The sequence below is a fragment of the Odocoileus virginianus genome, chromosome 18 (genome assembly GCF_023699985.2).
Source record: "Odocoileus virginianus isolate 20LAN1187 ecotype Illinois chromosome 18, Ovbor_1.2, whole genome shotgun sequence".
Classification (NCBI taxonomy): domain Eukaryota; kingdom Metazoa; phylum Chordata; class Mammalia; order Artiodactyla; family Cervidae; genus Odocoileus; species Odocoileus virginianus.
Window position 1 is genome coordinate 21585347 of NC_069691.1, and position 22752 is coordinate 21608098.

General features: G+C 43.0%; 1 protein-coding gene across 1 annotated transcript in view; it reads left to right on the top strand.

The window, feature by feature from the left end:
* The window catches only part of SLC1A1 (solute carrier family 1 member 1), a 77173-nt gene that overhangs the window by 891 nt on the left and 53530 nt on the right, over positions 1 to 22752 (top strand). The gene's annotated exons all lie outside the window — the stretch shown is intronic.

Here is a 22752-nt window from a genome sequence, read left to right on the forward strand (position 1 = left end):
ACAGTCGGTCACTCTTCCTAGTCAGTGCCTGGAAAAAGGTGCCTGCCCACGCGGCGAGCCGCTGCCCGCACCCAGGCACGGAAAACCTGCCAGATTTGTGCTTCAATTCAGGGTGTGCAGTGATGGTCCGCAGGAAGTCTAGGGGAAGGGAGACCTGTCAGATTTCTCCCTTTCCACCCTGCAAATCTACCGAGGTCGCCTCCTTGAGCTCCCCTGCTAGCCACATTTCTTGTCTATTGAAAATAATATTTAAGTCATATTTGCTTGTTTTTAAACAAGGTGTATTTAAGTGATTTATTCCTGACACATCACTGGATCAGGTGCATGTCTGAGCCATTGCTCAGAGGTATTTAGACTCTGAATTTCTGCCAGGTTGTCTTTTACAACTTGGGCCTTGGGATGCTCCTCTTTGGTGTTGAAGCCAAGATTGTCTCCTTTCCTTCAAGACCTGGCCCAGGTGGGGACACCCAGCAGGTGAGGCTCCTTTGAAGTCCTCACCTTCCATTTGGAAACTGGAGCTGGGAGGAGGGGTAGCCTGTGCCTCTCCCAACCCCAAGCACAGTTTCTCTCCAGCTGCTGCTTCTCAATCTCAGAATATTTGGTGTCACCTGCTTTCTCTCTTGGTGCCCCGCCCCGCAAAAAGTCTGTGGAAGTTAATGGGATCCTCAGGGTCGGATTTGCTCCTCTAGATAGATCCTTGTGCAAAGTCGGGTTTCTAGTAAATAAATAACATCCTGGAATTACTTTAGCAGAGGCTATCTGTGGGAGGAAAAGAGAGAAGCAGAGGAGCAAGTCTTGACTACTTAACTCTATTTCCCCCAAGAAGAGTCACGTGGCTCTAAGGAAAGGGCTATCCTGCCCCATCACATTTAAATAACAGATTCCTCAAAAAGAGTGATGTGATTTTCCTGCAGTCAAGTAGATGAGATGGTCTTGTGAATTAATTGTGAATTCCCTTCTTCAGGATGGTTTTGGGTAGGCTGGCATTTGCCTCCTGATTCCTTGTGGAAGCGAAATGATCCTGCCTTTTCAGCTGTGGGGATTTTCAGAGATACCCACCTGTTGACCACGTGTGGCATGCTGGTGTTGAATTTACTGATTCACTGAAGGCTGGTTTGGCAAAGATTTTGAAAATTGTTCCGTGGCCTTCAGAACCTGTCACGTATATACATCCTCCGGGTCAAGGGGGATAACATGTCTGTTTTGCAGATGTGGCCTTTGGTGTCAGATGGGCAATTTTTTCCAGTTTTAATGTGGGTAAGCCCCAGGAGCTTGATTCAGATGCTTTGCTCCAGAAAGGAAAACACAATATTAAACCTGTAAGTACTCAACTGACGTCTTTCAGCACATTTGCTCCTCAAGGAGTAACATCAGGCGGTCCTGAGCATTTCAGCTCTTGGTCTGAGAAGTGTCAGACCTACACCACCCTCAGTGCACCTATCACAAGGCTCTTCCCAGGATCCTTCTCTTTTCTTCATTCTTTGGGCTTGAGTACAAAAGTCACACCTCTGTCTCTGTCACCTGTGCTGACTCATTCTGGGTGAAACCCAGAAGTGAAATTGCAACCAGCTTGTAACAGAGATGCTAAGTCCATCCATAAGCCCTTTTGACCATGATAGTAAGTTTATTTTTGTAACAGTCTTAATTGATACAGAGATGGCAAACACTCTCATGTAGCCTCCTTTCTGAACCTTTCAACGTGTGGACCTTAAGAAAGAAAAAAGTTTAATATATTGCCCTGACAGAATATCATCTTCTGATTAAAACTGAAGTGTTTTGTCCCTGCTATATATAATTCTTCAACCCTGACACTTTAAAATATTTTGATTTTTGAAATGAAGGGCAAAACTTTTTAGCAGCCAGCTGAAAGCCTCTGATTTTTCAAGACAGTATGTGAGGAGAGATGAAATTAAAGGTCATCTTATTAGGTGTAAATGTTCATTTCTTTTGTGGACAAAGAGATACTAAAGCTAACTATTTCCTTATATTGTTGCTCATGAAATAAAGAGACTGAATAGTTAAGTGACTTTCTTTGTTAAAGTGCCTATCTTTCACTCTCTGTTAAACCCTGCAAGGTCCTGGAGATAACATCTTAGATTTTCAGATGAGAGGCCTTTAGTAAAATCTGATTGTGTATGTGTGTGTGTCAATCACTCAGTCTTGTCTGATCCTGAGACCCCATGGATTCCTCTGTCCCTGGAATTCTTTCTCCAGGCAAGTACTGGAATGGATTGCCATTCCCTTCTCCAGGATCTTCCCAACCGAGGAATTGAACTTGGGTCTCCCGTATTGCAGAAAGATTCTTTACGGTCTGAGCCACCGGGGTTAGGCACAATTTTCACTGGATTCATTACGATTCTTGCAGGCCTTTCCCCTGCTTCCTTCCATAGTGTAGTAGTATGAGAACGGGGACTGGAGTCAAGAGTCTTAGATTTGAATTCTGATCCAGTCATGCTTTGTGATTTAGACAAAATCTCTCATTCTCTGGAATCCTCAATTTCCTCATCTGGAAAATAGGGATATAGATCATTCTCTCCTATGCTATTAGAGTTGATTAAGATAATGTGAAAATACCTAGTTGTATGACTGGCATATAACAGGCACTCAGTAAATATCATTTTAAGGTGATTTGAATACCTTGATTCTGAGGAAATTAATATTTTCTTATGAAATAAGGTCTCTCATGGTCTTTCTCTGTCCTGCTTGGTGTCCAGCCTAGAATTCTGAGGGTGATTCAAGTATTTTGATGACATGTTCTGTCAAGGTGAACACCAGCCTCCAGAGCACCCACTATTCAATGTTTTAAAAGGATATGGAAAGGATTAATCATTTTGTTTTGTGCCCCATAGCATGCTTCTCGTTTCATTTAACAGGCAGAAATTCTGAGGGAAGAATTTTTGTGCTTTCAGTGGGAATTCTGTTCAAGCAGAATCAGTATGCGAGAATTCTGTGCATTGTAATTCAAGTCAGCCGGTAATGATCATAGCATGTGTAATGTTGGCAAAGCACTCACGGAACCCTCACCTCGCTCACGATATAAAGCCTGATCATTCTGCCCAGACAGGTTGTGCTTTATTTCAGTCGTTTGAAAAATCTGATTTCCAGCTTATGGATTTTCAAGAAAGGATAGAGCTATTGTTATTTATAGGACAGAGCCGACAAGCTTATTCTTTCTGAATAATTTTCTTCATCACACTAAAGGAAGCAATCGTTTATAGATTCAGATTCCATTGTCTAAAACTGAGAACAGTTTTTTCATGTTCTTAGTAATACCCTTGCCCAGGCCAGCCTCGTGTCTCCTCCGCTGGGGCTCTTGTAGTATATATCTAGCAGTGCTAATTTGAGCTGCGGCATAGGCTGTCTTGCTGTGTTTCTACATGTCTCTGAAACCCCTGAGGATGGGATGGGGGCAGGGGAACGGCTTCAGCTCAGTGTTCAGAATGTATTTTGTTATCGTGAAACTCATGTGCTTCAGCCGTGCTGCTGGGCCTCTAATCAGCTCAGCCTTGGAATATACCAGTACTGTAACTGGCACTTAAATCATTTGCTCATTCAACAAATCTATATCAGGCATCTGCTGTGTGCCAGGGATTTTTCTAGAGCCAGGGCCCATAACAGGGAACAAAATAAAACCCCTGTCCTCATGGAGCGTATGCTGAAGTGGAGACAAGAAGACAGTACACCGGATAAAGAGGTGAACTACAATATAGAGTATGTTGGATGGTGAGAGTGTTCTAGAGTAACATAAAGCAGGGAGGGGAACTGGGCAATTATAGCTGGAATAGGGGGAATGGGAAGGCCCTGCTGCTACCACTGCTGTTGTTGTGTCCAACTCCTTTGGACTGTAAGCTGCCAGGCTCCTCTCTCCCTGGGATTTTCCAGGCAAGAATACTAGAGTTACCATTTCCTTCTCCAGGGGACCCTCTTAACCCAGGGATGGAACCTGCATCTCCTGCATTGGCAGGTGAATTCTTTACCACTGAGCCACCAGACCCTGCTGAGAAGGTGACAGTCGAGTTGAGACTGGAAAGAAGTGAGGGAACATGTGCACAGATATCTGGGGAGATCTCAGCATGCTTGAGAAAGAGCATGGGAGTGGAGTGGGAGGGGGGGGAAGGCAATAGGATGGTGTGAGCTCTTATAAGGACTTTGATTTTTTAGTGGAGTTGGGAAACTGTTAAAAGGTTTTGAGCAGAGTAGTGACATGGTCTGATTGTCTTAATCCGCTCTCCTGGCTGCTCTTAGACCATAGACGGCAGACACAAGGGAGGAAGCAGAGACACCAGTTTAAGAGGCTAGTGCAATTAGCCACTTTTCTAATCTCATTTCTGTCATGGTTAGTGAAATCTTAGGAAATGCTTAAGAAAAATCAATGAGAAAAATATTGCAACTGTAAGGTAGGTGTTATTGTTTTGCCATTATATGGATGAGGAAACAGACATGGAACAGCGCAGGACTAGCTCGGGATCACTCCGGTAACAACTGACAATTCCCAGTTTTACTATACTTTCCCTTCCCCTCCTTTGGACTGCTGTCCCCCATCTTTCTCCCCATCTCGCTGGTCCTCGCAGAACCTCCTGGGGATCATGGTGGTCTGGCTGTGTGCCACGTCGAAGTAGGGAATGAAGGCTCTGTAGTGTTCGATTTGGGCTGCAGTTGCCCCTTTCTCCGCTGAGACTGAGAAGGGGCAAGAACACGCCCCCAGGGACTCTCAGAACTGCAGTGCATACCCTGGAGGAGCCCTGTTCCTGTGGGGTTTGCAGGACTCATTAGCCAGGTTGGTCTCCACTCTAGGCTCAGTGTCACCCTTCCACCTTGGTCCATGAGGCTGCCCTGCTATTCTTTCCACCTTCAAAGTCTGCCCTTCCTACCTTGTAACTAAGTGGCTTGGTGTGACTGGTACAAAGGGTGTGACTGAGGTACGTGAGGGGAAAAAAAGCAAAGCTGCCACGGAGGTCGGGGGCCAGATCTTAGAGGGATTGGAATGCCACACTGCTAAGTTCAGACATGCTCCTGGGGATGAAGCTGGGCAGTGACATGGCAGGGCTGTGCTTAGAAAAGATCCTTGAGGCAGATGGATGTGGCGAATGGATCCAAGGAGGGGGATGTTGCAGGTGGGCAGAACACCCAGGGGATTACTGTCGAGGTCCAGGTAGAGAGGGAGATGGGGGCCTTGGCAGCAGTGGGAATAGAAAGGAAAAGACGGCTCTGTGCGGTGTTCTGCAGGTTGACCTGACACTGCTTTACTAAGTTTGGTCCTTGGAACAAGGAGGTAGTGATCTCTAGCCGGAGAGGGAGTCCTGGCGGGGGCAGCAGGTTGGAGAACTATCATGCCTTCCCACTGCACGGAACCAATATCAACTTGCTCTTTGTTACCCTGTAGTTAGAAAGTGAAAGTGAAGTCACTCAGTTGTATCTGACTCTTTGCAACCCCATGGATTGTACCTACCAGGCTCCTCTGTCCATGGGATTTTCCAGGCAAGAGTACTAGAGTGGATTGCCATTTCCTTCTCCAGGGATCTTCCCAACGCAGGGATTGAACCCAGATCTCCCGCATTGTAGGCAGACGCTTTGCCATCTGAGCCACCAGGGAAGTCCAAGTAGTTAAGAGTATTTGCTAATTTTGCCCTCCCCACTGACCCTTGAAGAGCCCTGGAGGGAAGGAATTCTGGCTGCCCCTCACTATATCCATATCACCTGTCACAATGCCTGGTGCGCTCAATACATTTGTTGAATTGTTGAGTCATTTATGACCCAGAGAGATAGTAACAGTTTATCTTTGTTTATTGAATGAGTAAATTAGCCCAAACCTAAGCTTGAATTCCATCATACATTCTTCTCTGCCTACTTCAGCCTCCTCTGATTTGCATCACTAAGACAGATTTATAGTTTATACATACTTATCAAGTATGTTAAACTTTTCTTCCTCACAACTAAGTTATAGACCCCTAGAGGGCAGAAGCATTCCTATTACCCTTATCATGCACTGGAAAATAAAAGGAGACCTTAAAGTAATGAGACTGACTCTAAAATGATATATAAAAGAGTGAATCTGGCAGTTAAACTTTCTGGGTCTTTGTTTCTTATCAGAAGGAAGAGAGGTTGGATTAGCTGGGATTTCACTGATGTGCTAGCTCCCATTTGTAGGTAGCCGACTGTCTGAGGTTATATTTTCTTGAGAAAGAATTGGAAACAAAAGTTCTGAAATTGATTACTGATATCTGCCAAGGGCTTATGATCAGGAAACAGTGGCCTGTGTGCCTCACACTTGACCCTGGGTCACATCGCTGAAGTTCCTTCTAGATTTAAGATCCTTTAGCTCTATGCTTGTGTAGTCATTCCTCAGTTCATTGCTCAGTCAGAGGATCTCTTCCTTAGGGAACTTAGGAAGAGTTAAGGTCACTACTGACTTCCTGATGGCTCAGCGGTAAAGAATCCACCTGCAATGCAGGAGTTGCAAGAGATGCAGGTTCAGGTTCAATCCCTGGGTGGGGAAGATCCCCTGGATGAGGAAATGGCAACCCACTCCAGTATTCTTGTCGGGAGAATCCCATGGACAGAGGAGCCTGGAGGGCTATAGTCTGTAGCATCACAAAGAGTTGGACATGACCAAAGCGATTTAACACACATACACACAAAGTCATTACTAGAGGATAAAATGACCTTGATGTTGAATCAGTTGCTCTACATCTGTGACTTGGGATATAACAATGTAAATTGTGTGTGGAACTGTTATCAGGGTAGTGTTCTATGTCAGCTTTAAATTATTCTTACAACAGTAACATGAGGTCTAAAAACTTACATTGTTTCTCTACAAGAATGTGTATCTTCCACGCATTTGCTTAATTCAATATATTGGGGAAGCAGTCCTTTAGCTGATTAGATCCCAGTTTCACATATGAAAGAATTAGGGAAACAGTTTTGGGCTTTGAGTTACCTATGCCTGATTTGGTTTCAGTTTTGAAACCAAATCAGAATCCACCAGCGTTGTGGAATCACTGAAAAGATTCTGATTTTTAGTTGATGAAACTTACCATCTGTCAAAAATTTGAGCAGTGGGCATAAGAAGTAAAGGAAGCTTCAAATGATCACACAAGATGTAGAAAGCTATCACATGCCAAATCTGGATTTGGTGGCGCTTATATAGTTTCTCAGATGGAAGAAAACCCAGGGTTGCACAGACAAGGTGCAAATAAATGGGATTAAGAATTAGCAATCGGAGAGCATATGCACACTCAGATGAGCACTTGCTGATAAAGAGAGAAATCTTTCCACGTTAATGACTTGGGAGGAGCTGTGCTTACCTTTAATAGAGCTGAGACGGGAAGTAGCTGTCTTGTAGGGAGTCAGTGACATGCTGGCCTGATGCCAGGCAGCTCTGCCCGCCTGAGGAGCTGCAGGTCTCCCCCGTGTTGATGTCTCTGGAGATCTGGGGTCACAGATACTATGGGGACTGGAGCACTCTTGAAGAAAATGAACTCGTCTTGGACCACACCGAGTGGCCCAGTCAGACTGCCCTGCAGCAGTGTGTTAAAGTAGCAAGCCTTTCCTGTTCTGAATGTTCAACATACATCTAATAGAAGACAATATCGGAGACAGGTACTGCTAACCAATAATTCACTTTGGAGCTATAGTTTAGTCCAGCAGATAGATGTAGAAGGAGCTAATTCATTATACTTGCAGAGGAAACAGACCCAAACTGCGACAAAGAGGGCTCTGTTGCAATTAGTAAGCTCCACAGTAACACCTCTGTTAATGGAAAGGAAGTGTTACAGTGACTCACTCATTGCCAGAAATGTTACTACCCTGTGTTTGAAAAATATCTGCTGACTGCCTGTTCCATTACCAGAGGTAGACTATTTCCTTTCCAACAAATACTCCTGCGCTTTCCGGGATGGGCAGACCTCGTCCCAGCTCATAGACACTTCATGCTGTGTGTCCTGGGTGATGCCCCGCCCAGGCCCAGCCCCAGCTGTGTGAGGTCTGGGCCATGGTGCCCACTCCACCAGGACAGAGAGGAAGCTATGCCTCATTCTCCACCGCAAGACCTAGAACCAGCACTGAGGAAGCATGCTCTTCATGGAGAAAGCACCCCTCCATGCTCAGGCTGAGGTCTTTGTTCCCAGGGCCCTTCTTGGTCACAGAGTCCGTAACTGGGTCCACAGGCGGGACAGGTGTCACAGCAGGTCTTCCTGTGTCCAGGAAAGGCCCTGGTCCCAGCATCGTGTGACTCTGCCAGGTCAGCCTCTTGAAGCAAAGCGGCAGCTTTGGGGAGTGGAGCTTCTGTTCAGGTGTGACCTCAGTGAGGGTTTGCACTGTGTTCATTTTTACAGCTGCACTGAGATAGCAGTTTGGACTTGCTTTTCTCAGGGGGTTAAAACTGCACTTACTTGACTAAGGAGGAAACCCTTAAATGAGAATCTTGAATGAGATTATAAAATTAAAATATTATTCTACCACTGTTGTATTGCTTAGTAATGATCTGTTTACCTATAATTGAGTAAAGAATTAAGTCAACAAAAAAAATGGAGAATTATCAAAAATGCCTGACCACAGAAAGGCTAATCTCCAAGCCTCCAAGCATTACTGGAAAATAAACTGATTCTGTGGCTATTTCATATACTTAACTATTTTCTGAGCCACTTAACCACTCTACAAGTTTCATATGAGATTTCCCAAATTATGAAGCAATGAGGGAGATACAGTTTCTCCTTTGACAATTTATTTTTCTTGTGGGTAACCAAGCCTAATTGGTAATACTTATGGAGGGTTTATTATGACTTTTATGCACATTATTTTCCAATTGACCCTATACTTATTTTACAGATAAGAAGACTGAAATGTACAAGGCTTAAGTCACATGACTGAGGTCACACTCAGAACTGGGATTTGCACCCAGAACTGACTTCAAAACTGTGGTTATTAACCATTAAGTAAGACTGCTTCCTAGAAAACTTGGATACACCCAAATTATAGTTCAGAGCATTCTTACAGACTTCACTCTTGTATAATAGCTAAATAAAGCCTAGTAGTCTCCTTGTTACTCCATCTCTTGTCTGTCTCTTGACTTTTCTTTATTATGTCTTTGAAGCTGAGGCATCCTACAGTATTTAGTCCTTTCCCCTATTCTTTTTCCACATAAACTTCTATTTGAAGTTATTCTACTTGAGCTTGTCTAAAAGTTACTTTCCCAGGATGTATAATGCTCTCCTGTCCTACTTCTTCTGCTCATTGTGTTTCACCCACTGTTATTCTACCCATCCTTGATGGTGGATCTCATTTTTCACTTTTATCATATAGACTTCTCTGACTGCCAATCAGAGATGATTTCCCTTCTCTGTACTCTTATAATGCTTAATTTATATTCCCAAATTGTGCTGTATTTGAACCACTACTTCCAATCCTGTCCCATGGCAGGCAGCACTAGTTGATTACAACACTCTTTACCCTGGAGCTTTGTTATGGCCTTGGAATCCTCAAAACTATTCTCCAGGCAACCGCTGTTAATCAAAGGGAACTGGCAGGTCAGACGAAAAGTGTTGTTCATTGCTGGGAAAATCTCTCACTTAGCATTTAATTTAAATTGAAGAAGTATTGATGTTAACTGGCAAGAGATGCAGAGTTGAAGTCTGTTTCCATTTTAGTCCATCAGAGTCAGCATGTGCACAGAAATCATTGACATGAGCCTAAGTGCGGTAAACGCTGCAAGAAAGCCTCAATGTGCCTTAGGCCTTCAAAGAGGTGGAATTGAGAGAGATCAAGACTTGATGAACCATTGATCCTCCAGTTTCCCAGTCAGTTGTATATGATTTTTGAGTGGATACTCTGGGGAACTCATCCAAGCCGTAGACATCTGAAATATACTTTACTCCTAGTTTGGGGGCCTAAGAAGAAGAGCACACGTGGTCACTAATGGTTTTGAGACCATTTTATTGTGAACTCAGCATGACCCTGGAACTCTTGGAATGGACAGCACCTTTCTACTCTGAGGAAGTTCTGACCTCAAGAAACCAGAGCCTGCCTGATCTCCAGAGAATTCTTTGGGCTAACTAGATCAACTAATAGTTCCATACAGTCCTGAAATTGGATAGAATTAGAGAGATTGGAAGATCCATCCAGCTTCCTAAAGTTGGGCCATGGTATGGAGCTAAATCACCCTTGAATGGTAGAGCCTTTTTGAATGTTGTCTTTAACATCTCCTATGTCTTTTAATGAATTTTTTTTTTTTTTAGGTTTCCCCTTTCATGCACCCTTTCACATCATTGTCCAAATTCTGCCCATTCCTGTCCCTGTCTGGAGATTATTTCTATGATAAGAGATTAATTAGCCTGACTATGCTTCCTGTTCCCGTAGACCTTGAGCTTGAACAGCTTGGACAAATGCTAGACTTGGTTGTTAAAGATTTTGAAGATGAGTTTTTACTTTTTTGTGAGCAAAAGTTAATTGTCAGGAGACAAAAACGATTTGCCCCATTTCTGCTGCTGCTTCATTGATTTCTTATACCCAGAGAATTTCCTGAGGTTTCATCACATGGGGGAGATTCTGAGTTCCACATAACAGAGGTGGAGATCCCATTGCCCGTGCGGAGCCCACAGACCTTGAGAAAAATGTCTAGGTCTCCTCTGTAACTGGTTTGCCACTTGCATTGAATTGAAGTGTTTGCCAGTAACCTCTACCTAGCTTGTTTATTTTGTGGGGAAAAAACAGAAGTTTATGTTTATTGTTGTTTTTATGAGGAAATGATTGGGTAAGGTTTGGCTGCTTTTCTAACTGCAAGTGAGTAACCATAGGAAACTGGATTTATTGAATCCAAGATCAAGATTCTGAAGTTTCCTGAAGCATTGCTCATGGCTTTGTGACTCCTGCTCAGGGTCCTGTGTTCTAGGGAAGAGGGTTGGTAGGTGGCAGTAAGTGAGGTTTGCAGCTATGACTTTTTGCTCAGATAGTCTTTCTCCCGTTTTATAGCCTCTTCTCATGCCCTGGAACATGTGTTTATGAGGGCAATACTGAGAAAGGAGACTTAAGATCCTCACAAACATAGAACATTTCAAGATTCCAGAAGTAAACAAAGCCCTCTAGGATTACTATGAAAGATCATACTCAACCATGGTTTTCTTTTTTTTTTTTTTTTGTCTCTTGACGGTCATCTTAAATGCATTTATATCCATCTCTAGGCCTTAAATCTAGTATATTGTTATCAAATGAGCTAATACATGTGAAGTACTTTATAAAAGTATCTTATAAATGTTTGTTATCATTTCCCAGAAATAAAAAAGGCAGGCATGCAAACGGTAAAATGTGGGTCTTGGTTACAGTGTTATTCCTTGAAAACACTAGAAGACAGTGTTATCTGTATGTGTTTTCTGGGGCCCTACTCTCATCTTCTAGGAAAAGGCATCTGGGCCCCTTTTTGTGGCTATTTAACATGTTTAATATTCTATACATGAATAATGTAAAATAATAAACAAGCTGGTCTGTCTTTGCCTTTTTTCTAGCAGTGAGGATTAAGAGAAGTATCCTAAGTATTTCGTAACAGAGATTCCTGACCAAACTTTCAATACTGGGTGCCACTTTCATTTTAACTTAAGAAATATAATAAAATTCTTCAAATACTCTTCAACTCATATGAAGATAAAAGTAAATATTTCTGCAGTCCTTCTGGGAGTGGAGAAGGAGAGGTCAGAGTTGTGGCTTCACAGGAGTTGGGAGAGAAGGGTAAACTGTGAGCGGGTAGGCGCATGGTGAACATAGGCAGGTGACACAGGTTTTGGAAGCAGAGGTGAGGAATGGGCTGAGAAAGGTGGAGAGCCCGGTTGCTTAGACTTAGCATTCTGGGTGTAGGGTTCATCGAGCTGGTAATTCCAGGATTCTGACAGGCCTAGAAAACCCAGGATGACTGGCTCCCTTCTTTCTCAGGCAGAGGTCCATCTCTTTTCCTGCTCTCAAGTTGCCCCTACCTAAACCCCGCTGTGGGATAGACAGTCAGACTTCTTTTACACTTGGAAAGAAGCCTTCTAAGATTGTGTAATGAACCAAGAAGCTGTTTCTGGGAGTTGTAAAACTGGTTATTGTGAAGAGATAGGGTTCCCAGAAAATCTGACATAAAACCTGAGGGAAAAACTGTGTCCTTCACGCAGAGGATTCCAGGGCCTTTCCAAACTGTGGATGTTGGGGTGAGGAGGCTGGTCATTCCTTCAGGGACTTGGAGACCAAGTATTTGCCCGGGTGCCAAGGAGGGGAAACAGTGGAGTACAACCACAAGGTACATCAAGATCTTTCACAGACATGTATAAAATAAGCTGATAGTAGAATCACCCAAGGGTTTAGCAGATAAGAACCATTTTAAGAGGTTGGGGAGGAATAAAAATAAAGTTGACCACAGGTAGAAAATGGAAGAATAAAGTAGACCAGAACCCACAAGTCAAGTCAGAGGTATATATCTCAGGAAATAACGCCAAAACACGTGTGTGGGACTGCCCCACCTTTTGGGGAGAGGGACAGACAGTCTGGTTGTTGTTTGTTTTGGTTGTTCCTAGATGAGAACAAGCTGGGTCTCTAAGCCAGCTGAATGCTTGCTGTAGAGACTGGCCTCCTGTGGACTGGCTCTACAACCAGCCTTATCCTCACTTGAACTCAAGGGACTCTTTGGACGCCAGGGTCCCAGAAGCCTGGGAGAAGTCCTGAGGTGTAGGAAGCAGGCACCTAACTTCTCATGTGTACATTACCATAGCCATCGTCAGTTACTGGAGAGGCCATATTTATGATGCCTCTCTGGGTTCGGTGGCGCTGGGACAATGTGGCAGAATTTGTACCCACATTCCCGTGACCCAGTTTTCATACTCTGCTAATGGTACCATGTCTCAACTATTTTTTCCTGCCTTTCATAATCAAGTTTAATGAATAAAAACTACATAATGCAGTGGATTCCTGGTCATATGCACTAAATAACAGTTATCATGCACTTATAATTGTACTCAGCCTCCTGGGACACAAACCAGGGTGAAAAAAGGACAAGAGGTAAATCTAAAGGACAGAGGGAGAATAACCAGCACAGAGCCACACAGCATTGAATGCCATGCCAAGAGGTTTTCTGGGACACCGTTATGAAGGTCTATAAATGATGGGAGAGAAGTTAGTCTGATGATGTCTGGTGATCCTGGAGGCCCTGCTGTGGGCATTTTGAGAAGTAAGTGGTATAAGGACTCCCACATCCTCTGTCACCATGTACCAGCATCCCTCATCTGTGTATCAGCATCCTGCATCCATGTACCAGTCTGCATCCATATACTGGCATGACCATTCTCCTGCCTCTCCTTATCCCACTGGCCCAGCCCCGTGGCCTCCACAACTAGAAGGCCTTGCCCTCATGTGAGCCAGCCTTTATTTCATACAAAGAGGGCAAATGTGATTGAGGGAGGATGCACCCAGAATATCAGTGACACATTCTGTCTCCCGACTCTTCTAATCGGAAGTGACAGAAAATCCAGGTTGAACAGGCTTAAGCCAGAAAGGTAGAGAGTGAGGCATAGAATTTATGGCTCAAATAATTTAAGAGCTCAGAGATGGTAACTGGTTTCAGGTACAGCTAGATTCAGGAGTTCAAAAAATATCATTTTGTCCTGTTCTCTTTTTATGTACTGTCTCTGCATTCTTCTGTTATTTTCAGTCTCCGGTGAGATGCTCCCATTGGTGATGAGACAGCTATCAGCACAGTTCAAGGTTTCCATTTCCCTGTTTCACACTCAGCAGAAAAGTTTCTATCTGTTGAGACCAGACTGTGGGGCTTTAGCCTGAGTTTCACTAAGTCCTAGTTGGCTTATAGGACCATTCTATAATCAGCCTGGGGACTAAGGGAACATAATTATCTGATGGGCCAGGCCAAAGCCACTCCTTTATCCCACCCTCTCCCCCCAACTTCTGAATTATTGTAGCTTGAACTGGACCTAAAACAGACTGAGAGTGGGGAGGTATGTGAGTAGCAGGGACAATGGGCAGTGAGTGGTAATTGCAACAAATGTTTTGCCTTTTATCTATTGTGCTCCTGAACTATTCCATTAATGCCCTCAGTGTGTGCTCATAGCTAAGTTTTATTGAATTCAGCGTTACAGAAACATTTGAAGTTGTTTAGATAATAAACACATACTTTGAAAATAATTGTCATAAACTACTTTAAGGGCTTCCCCGGTTGCTCAGTGGTAAAGAATCTGCCTGCCATGTAAGGGATGCGGGTTCGATCCCTGGATTGGTAAGATCCCCTGGAGAAAGAAATGGCAACCCACTCCAGTATTCTTAACCTGGAAAATCCCAGGGACAGAGAAGCCTGGCAGGCTACAGTCCATGGGGTCATGAAGAGTCGGACAGAACTGAGCACACACACAAATCACAAACTACTTTAAAACCTGAGAGAGGAGAAAGAAAATTATACAAGGACCACAATGGAATTTTTGCTTTAAACTCCTAAGAATTGTAAAAAAAAAAAAAAAAACCCAAACCCCCCAAACCTAACCTATTGCTAGTGTCATATTTAGTGATGAGTCTGAATGCTTTCCCCTTAAAATATCAGGAATAACTCTTAAACACTTCTATTCAGCATCTCTCTGGAAGCCTGATCCAGTACAATGATACAGTAAGAAAAAGAAATAATGAACTAGATTGGAGAGAAACAAAACTTACCGTATTCACAATGGCATGATTTTCTGCAAAGGAAATCCCAAGGAATCTATAGAATAACTCCTAAAACTAGTAAGTGACTTAGCAAGGTTGCAAGATACAAAATTAATACTGACGCAAATTTGTTATTTCTGTATACTAATAATGTACAATTGGAGATGGAACCTTTAAAATTTTAACATTATTTGAAATAGCTTATATATCTAATGAAATGTATGCATGGGATCTACAGTTGAACATTACAGGACACCGAGGAAAGAAATTATAGACTTAAATAAACAGACATAGCTGTTCATAGATTGGAAGATACATCATAATGATTATGTCAGTTCTTCTCAAATTGGCTTATAGCTTTAATGTAATTCGAGTTAAAAATCTCAGAAGTACTTTTTTAAGATATATCAGACATCTACACATAGAGGGAAAAGCAAAGGAATAACAAAAACAATTTTGAAAAAGAAGAAAGTTGGAAGAATTACACTATCCTATTTTAAGACAAGCATCAAGACATTGTAGTTTGGTGAAGGGATAGACACAAAGATCAATAAAATAGAATATAAATTCCAGAAGTAGACCCATACAAATATGCCCAATTGATTCTTGACAAAGAAGAAAGAAGAGTCTTTTCAGCAAATGGTATTGGAACAACTAGACATTCATATGCAAAAAAAAAAAAAGAACCTCTAGCTATGTTATGCAGTGTTATACAAAATTAACCATGGAACAGGATCTAAAAGAAGAAAAAAGTACAGAATTCTCAGAATCATTGTGACCCATAGTTAGGAAAGAGTTCTTAGATACTCTGATCAAACAGAAAAGAAAAAAATTGATAAACTGGAGTTTATAAAAAAAAAAAAAAAAAAACTTTGTTCAATGAAAGACACTGTTTAGAGAATGAACACAACAAATTGTAAAGTTGTACACCTTAAGTATGTGCAATTTTAAATTGGTTATATTTCAGTAAAGTTGGATGAGGGGAAAGAGATTGAACAGTCTACATACTAGGAAAAAATAACTGTGGATCATATAACCAGTATACCTGAACTTTTATTGGGAACATAGTAAGAACTTTCAAAACTCAATAGTGAGAAAACAATCCAACTTTAAAAAACAGACACTTTACCAAAGAGGTTGTAATGTAAACACACAAAAAGATGTTCCACATTATTGGCCATTAAGGAAATGTAAATGAAAATTACAGTGAGACAGTGAAAAGAATTTTCTGTTTATTAAATTTTGTATCTATATGAAATGATGGATGTTCACTAAGCTTATTGTAGTAATCATCTCATAATGTATATAAGTCAAATTGGAAATTTAAAAAAAATTCAATGAGAGGCCACAACATGCCTTGATGCTGATGCCATCGATACTCAATGTTGATGAAGACACAAAGAAACTTGTCCTCTTAAACATTGCTGATGGGAAAGTAAAATGGTATAGCCAGTCTAAAAAAACAATTTGGCAGTTTCTGTGGCTCAAATGGTAAAGAATCTGCCTGCCCATACAGGAGACTCAGGTTTGATCCCTGGGTTCCCTGGAGAAGGAAATAGCAACCCACTCCAGTATTCTTGCCTGGAGAATCCCAGGGACAGAGGAGCTTGGCGGGCTACAGTCCATGGGGTCACAAAAGAGTTGGACATGACTGAGCAGCTAACACTAGAAGTTAAATATATACTTACCATTTGACCCAGCAATCTCACTCTTGGGTATATATATCCTAGAAAGAGAAAAAAACTATGTTCAGGTGAAAAGTTGTTCACAATGTTTATAGCAGCACTTATTCATAATCACCCCAAAACAGGAAGCAATCCAGATATCCTTCAATGAATGAAAAAAATACTGTCCACCTATAAAGTGTGATCCATTCAGCAAGAAAAAGCATATTATTGATAGGCACAAAACATGGATGAATCGCAAAGGCAGTATAATCAGTGAGAGTAACCAGTATTCAAAGGCTGTGTAGAGTATAACTTTATATATAAGACATTCTCAAAAAGAAAAAAAACATGGAGAACAAATTAGAGATTGCCAGAGGTTAGGCTCAGGGTGTGTGTGTGTTGTATGTGTGTCTGTATTTGTTTGTCACTATAAAGGTATAGCATGAGGGAGTTCTTCGGAGTGAAGGAACTATTCTATACCCACATCCTAATTTTGATGGTGGTTGTAAGAATTTTAACACATGTTAAAAGTCGTGAGACTATACAGTAAAAGTCAACTTTGTTGTATAATAAATACACACGCACACACACACCCTTAAGAGTCTGGCTCGTACAGACAGATCCAGTGATTCAAGAGGTGTTTTGTGGTTAACGGTGCACAGAATTCCTTCTTTCTGGTGTCTTCATTCCTAGGAAAAGCAAAGCCTCCGTTGGACTGTTGCTGCCCTACTTTCCATGGAGGACATCTGATTTAATTGTTTTTGGTACTTTGGGGTGTGGAAGATAAGGGATCTTTTTTACTCCACATCTACAGGGCCAGCCAGTTCCTTCCTGGTTACGTGAACACACATGTCACATAAAGGAGTTTGGGAGACACCTTTGAGTTGAGTTTTGAAGTGGCTGCGATGGTCAACAAGTCAGGCAGGAAAGCTGAGGACGCAGTGTGCACAGGTTCGGAGACCTGGGCCCTGGGTAGAGCTCAAACAGCGGGGTGGGGCTTGAGGCAGGGCGTGACCATGGGGCTTGGGTGCCAGCCTGTGATGGGGAACCATGAAAGGGCGTTAAGCAGAAAAGTGACTCAACCAGATTGCATCTTGGAAAGATCATTCTGGCTTTGGTTTAGAAGATGAATCTGGAAGAGATAAGACCAGAAGCAGAGAGGTGTTAGAAAGTTGATGAAGTAGTCTTGGTTAGAAATGAAGCCGATCTGAACCAAGTCTGTGTCAGTGCAGATGGAAAGGAGAGAGACAGGTGTGAGAGCTGTTCAGTCAGTAGCATCAGCAGAACTTTGTGACCATTCAGCGTGGGCCTGGGATGGGATGCTAAGTCGTCTAGAATGTCCCCAAAGTGCACCACTTTGGACCCAGGCCGCTTTGGTATCTCAGCTGGGTCACTTACTTCTTGTGGACCCTGGACAAGTGACTTCACTTCCTTGCGCCTCAGTCTCAAACTCTCTTGGTGAGTTATGTCACAGAGTTGTGAAAATCAGTCAGAGTTAATTATGCTTAGACCAGCACCTGATCATAGCCTACACAGCCCTCCAAAAAACATCTGTGAGGACAACACAGTTTAGGGAGACAGGGAACTCTTCCAGGAGTCTGTTTGTATGTAACCAGTTACTCCCAATGGAGAAGGCAGTGGCACCCCACTCCAGTGCTCTTGCCTGGAAAATCCCATGGATGGAGGAGCCTGGTAGGCTGTGGTCCATGGGGTCGCGAAGAGTCGGACACGACTGAGCGACTTCCCTTTCACTTTTCACTTTCACGCATTGGAGAGGGAAATGGCAACCCACTCCAGTGTTCTTGCCTGGAGAATCCCAGGGATGGGGGAGCCTGGTGGGCTGCCGTCTATGGGGTCACAGAGTCGGACACAACTGAAGTGACTTAGCAGCAGCAGTTATTCCCAAACTTAGTGGATTGAAATAACAATCATATTATTACCCCACATGGTTCTGGCAATTAATTGGGCTCACATAAGCAGTTCTCACTTGGGGTCTCTTTTGTGATCACAGGGAGGTGATGGCTGGGCTGGAATCAACTAAAGGGCCGTCCCTCATGTGTCTGCTGCCTGAAAGACTCAGACAGCGGTCTTCTTTCTCTTGCTCTCACTCTCCCTTTCTCTCTCCCCCACCCTCCCGTGTGGTCCCTCCAGCAGGGCAGCTTCAGGGTAGCTGGACTTTCTGCATGGGATCTCAGGGCTTTAATTGAGTATCCCAAGAAGAGGTATCATCAGAAGCCACCCCTTTTCTAACCTGGCCCCAGGCTCCATGCCAGCTCACTTTTGCTGTATTTTCTTTATTAAGGCCATTACAGAGGCCTGCCCAGGCTTAAGGGAAGGGAACAAAAACTCCACCTCCTGATGGGAGTGTCAAATAACTAGTGGACCTACTTTAAAACCACGAGGTAACTAGGAAGAAAAGTGAGAAGTCTGCTGGGAGAAGGAAAGATAGGTTTATTTCTACCATCTTGTGTCCCATGTTGAGGTATATCACTAGGTAGAGGTTCCCTGAAGGCCTGGAAGAGTGAGCCAGGACACAGAGGTGGAAATTGAATCTGTACGAGCAGATAGGATCACTTGGGAGAGTGGGCAGCCCACAAAGAGGTCAGAATACAGACTTCTTGGGAAACACTGATAACAGTGTGGAGGGGAATGTCCAGAAGTAGGGAGATGGAGAGCTTACTGAGCCTGTCTAAACTCCTCCAAACATTCATCTGGTTTTATCCCTAGCAAGTTGCAGTCTGATAATTCTCTCTCTGAGTCACAGCATCCTCCTGGCAATAGAGGTATCTTTTCCAGCCAGAATGTTCCCTTGGACCGCATAGAACATCATCTCCCCCATCCTACCAGGCAGCCACTGGCAGGATCTCTTGCCTTCCCTCCCTGCAAGGCCAGGCAGTGCGTGCAAGGCACCCAGCATTCTGATTGCTTCTGTGCTGTACATTTTTAGTATGGGGCAAGGAATTAGATCCTCTTCCCTCCTTCCAGTCCGGTGTTTTCCCTGAACTAAAAGAGTACTTAACCAGGTTGTTAGGAGAGTCACTTCTCTTCAACCCTCTAAAAATGTTTCTGAATTCAAGCCATGTCACTATGTGGCCTTCAGTTCCAGATCCTTTTAGAGAACCACATTGGTACTAGGGCTCACCCACTTCCCCATTTGAACTGCCATAAGGAAAAAGGGACTGACGAGATTTTACAAGAGAGCAAGGTTCCAAATCAGATATATCTGACTTCAGAGCTGAGCCCTTCACCCCAGGCATCCCTCCAAAAGACACCAGCCCTGAAGAGTGTGAACATCTGGACAGTTGAATACAACACAGGTCAACTGGTTCCTGCCAGATTGTGCTCCTGTCTGGTTGGTTTAGTTTGAGCAAGCAAGTGAAGTAAGACAGGGCTTGTGATGGGGCTGTGGCAGTCAGGATGGCTTCTCTTGACCTCCTCCTTTCTCTGGGAAGCAGATGAATTAACAAACACATTCATACTCTCACCCAAGCTCTGCAAGGAACCATTGTCATCAGCCAGCCAACACTTTCCCTGGCCCATGTCATGGATCTGGGATTCTCATTCTTCAGCCTTCTCTCTTTCCCACTCGTCATGGAGCTCCTTTTCCATCCCCCAAATCTGGCATGGCTTCACTTTCTTTTCCAAGAACAGCCTCCTAACTATACTTATCTCCCTGTTCTAATCCATCCTACATGTCTCAGCCCCTCCATACCTCAGCCAGCTTTATCACCAATCCAGGCCCAGCTTATGCAAACATGTTCCGTGGCTATTCATTGTCTCTACTAATAGCTAATCTTGGTATATTACTTTATAGTGTAACACATGGTTTATCTCATTTAATCTTCACAGTGACCTGGTTTATGTGAAGGGACCTAAGGGTCAGAGAAGTATAAATTCTCCTCCTTGGTATTCTAGGCCTTTTGTAGTATGCCCCAACTTAGGTTTCTCGTCTCATCTCTCTATAAACTACCTGTTGAGCACCAGCCAGACCATTGACCAAACACATTCTTATAACATCTTCATGGAGGGAGCTGTGCTTTGGGGTCAGACAGACCTGGTCTTGGGGCTGGCCATTTGACTGTAGGCAAGTTTTCTGACCTTCTTTGTATGAATTCACTGTGCTACACCATTTTATATAGGGGTCTTAGATTTTTGTATTTGCAGGAGCTCCTGGAATCACTCCCCTTTAGTTAAACTAATACAAGGACAACTGTCGATCTGTATTTTGAAGACTTGTTAGAGTAGATGACTGTGAAGGTGATTAGGACAGAGGACTTGATGAGTATTAGTTTCTTCTTCCCCTGATTCTTCTGTCCTTGGGTGTTTCTCCCACTCTCTTCTTCCTCAATAGTACCTGCCTTTTGAATTCCTATTCTCATTTGGCAAGTACATCTGAACCTCTCCCTTTCTTATTCCAGCCTGATGAGAATTTCAAGAAACCTTTGAATTTCTGCAAACTCTGTAGACCATCAGACTCTCCTAGGCTGTCATCATTGTCCATGTGCTGTCCTGCCTACTAGAATGTAGGTTCTCAAAGACAGGGGGCAGCATCCTCACTTTGCCCTCTCTGCCTGTGGTGCAGAGAGAAGCTAGTCAGATAACACTTGCCAGAGTCACTCAAGATCACCGGAGGCTGTATGAGATCATCATCATCATTTCCTGGTCCCTGTGGTGTTTGCCTCCCCCTGATCACAGTGGCTTTCCCTCTTGTGTTTTATCATGTTCCTGTACTGTCTGAAGTGGAAAAACCAGAATGAAAGATGACAACTTTAGGGGACGTTCGCTTGAAGAGGCATTTGGTGCGACCTCACAGAGTTTAACGATTGTCTTTAAGCTTTTGTTAACATTTAAAAATTGAGTGATTTCACACAATGACCCAGATTCTTAGTTTTTCTAAGAAAAATGAAGAAGATGAGGCCACCCTGGACCCTCACTTTCATGTGACAGTGCTTGACTGTCAGGAGCCCCACAGGCCTACTTCCTGCACTTCTGCCCCGACTCTCATCCTTGGATATTTACAATCTTTGATTTAAACTGTGAAAAATCATTAAAATATATTTAAATCCTTAGAACAGAGTAGTACCTCTTTTTTATTTTTATAGCAGGTGGCTAAGTTTCTGTTGTTCCCAGAGTGGTGAAAAGGTTATTCTTTTATTAAATAGGTTTTGTGTCTTTGTGCTCTCCATCTGCAGACGTCTTCCATTATTTAGAATCTATGGTGATAGAGGCCTCAAGGCCCATTACAACACCAACCACCCGCCTGTCAATGTAGGGTGTGGCTTCTTTCAGATGAAAGAGTCATCACCTTCATTCTTTGCAACAGGAAAAAGTGAAAAATATCCGATTCCTCTGCTTTCACAGTCACCTTTTAACACTGATCCTCTACTCCCCAAAGAGAAAGGCAGAAGCAACAGGGAAGGTCCACCCTCCCTGAAGGGAGATAAAGAGAACTCTCAAGCTTTATACTTTATCCCCTTTAACCCCTACCCCATGTTTCTGAGTCAACTATCATTCCTTGTCTGATGAGAAAACTAAGGCACAAAGAGGCAATTGTTTACCCTCTGTCCCAGAGCCAGGAAATAAATGTTGAGCAGGGTTTGGGCCCAGTTTGTATCTAACTTATGGCACATTCTTCCTATTCTGTCTACCTTAGGATCTTCACCCTTTCTCACCATGTTTCTAAGACTGGTATTTGTGTAATTTGTTAGTTGGAAGACAGTCAAGAGCTGAGTGAAATAAAACTTGAGCTTCTGCCTGCTTGAAATAAGTTTCTATTCAGCCCTCTACTGGGAGTGTGTCTTTAAGCCTCCTAACTTTCCACCATTAATAGCTCTATAATTTGAGTAGAAAGGAAATTGGAACAATAAAGAATAATAAGGTAACTACACTGTGAAATAGGATGCATGACTTTGGTTGAGAGCAAAGTGCTTCCTACATATATTTTCTCATTTGGTTCTCACAACATTTCTGATGTACCTTTGTTGAAGTGTATATTCAAGCACTTCAGTGAAGCAGCCAAAATCAAAGACATTAAGTGACAGCTAAGTATGTGGTAGAAATGAAATTAAAATCTGGATTCGTGACTCCTCTTTCCATTATACTCCTGCTTGGTTCTTCCTTATACCAGAGAGAGCCTAAGCTCATTTTAAAAGCTTTGTTCTCTCTACTTTTGTTGCTGCTATTATCTCTGTTGTTACTCAGTCACAGCTAACCCCAAGCCTTCCTGCAGTGGGTGGAGCTAAATCATCTGAATTTATTATTCCGCTTAACACTGGAAACCACATGATGTAGCTACTGTTGTTATATCTGTTTGACTGGTGAAGACACTACATATTAATGAGGTTAAATAGATTCCCTAAGGTCCTCCAACTCTTACCTGTTGGAGCAGACTCAACTGCTGATCTGGACGACACGTGGAAGT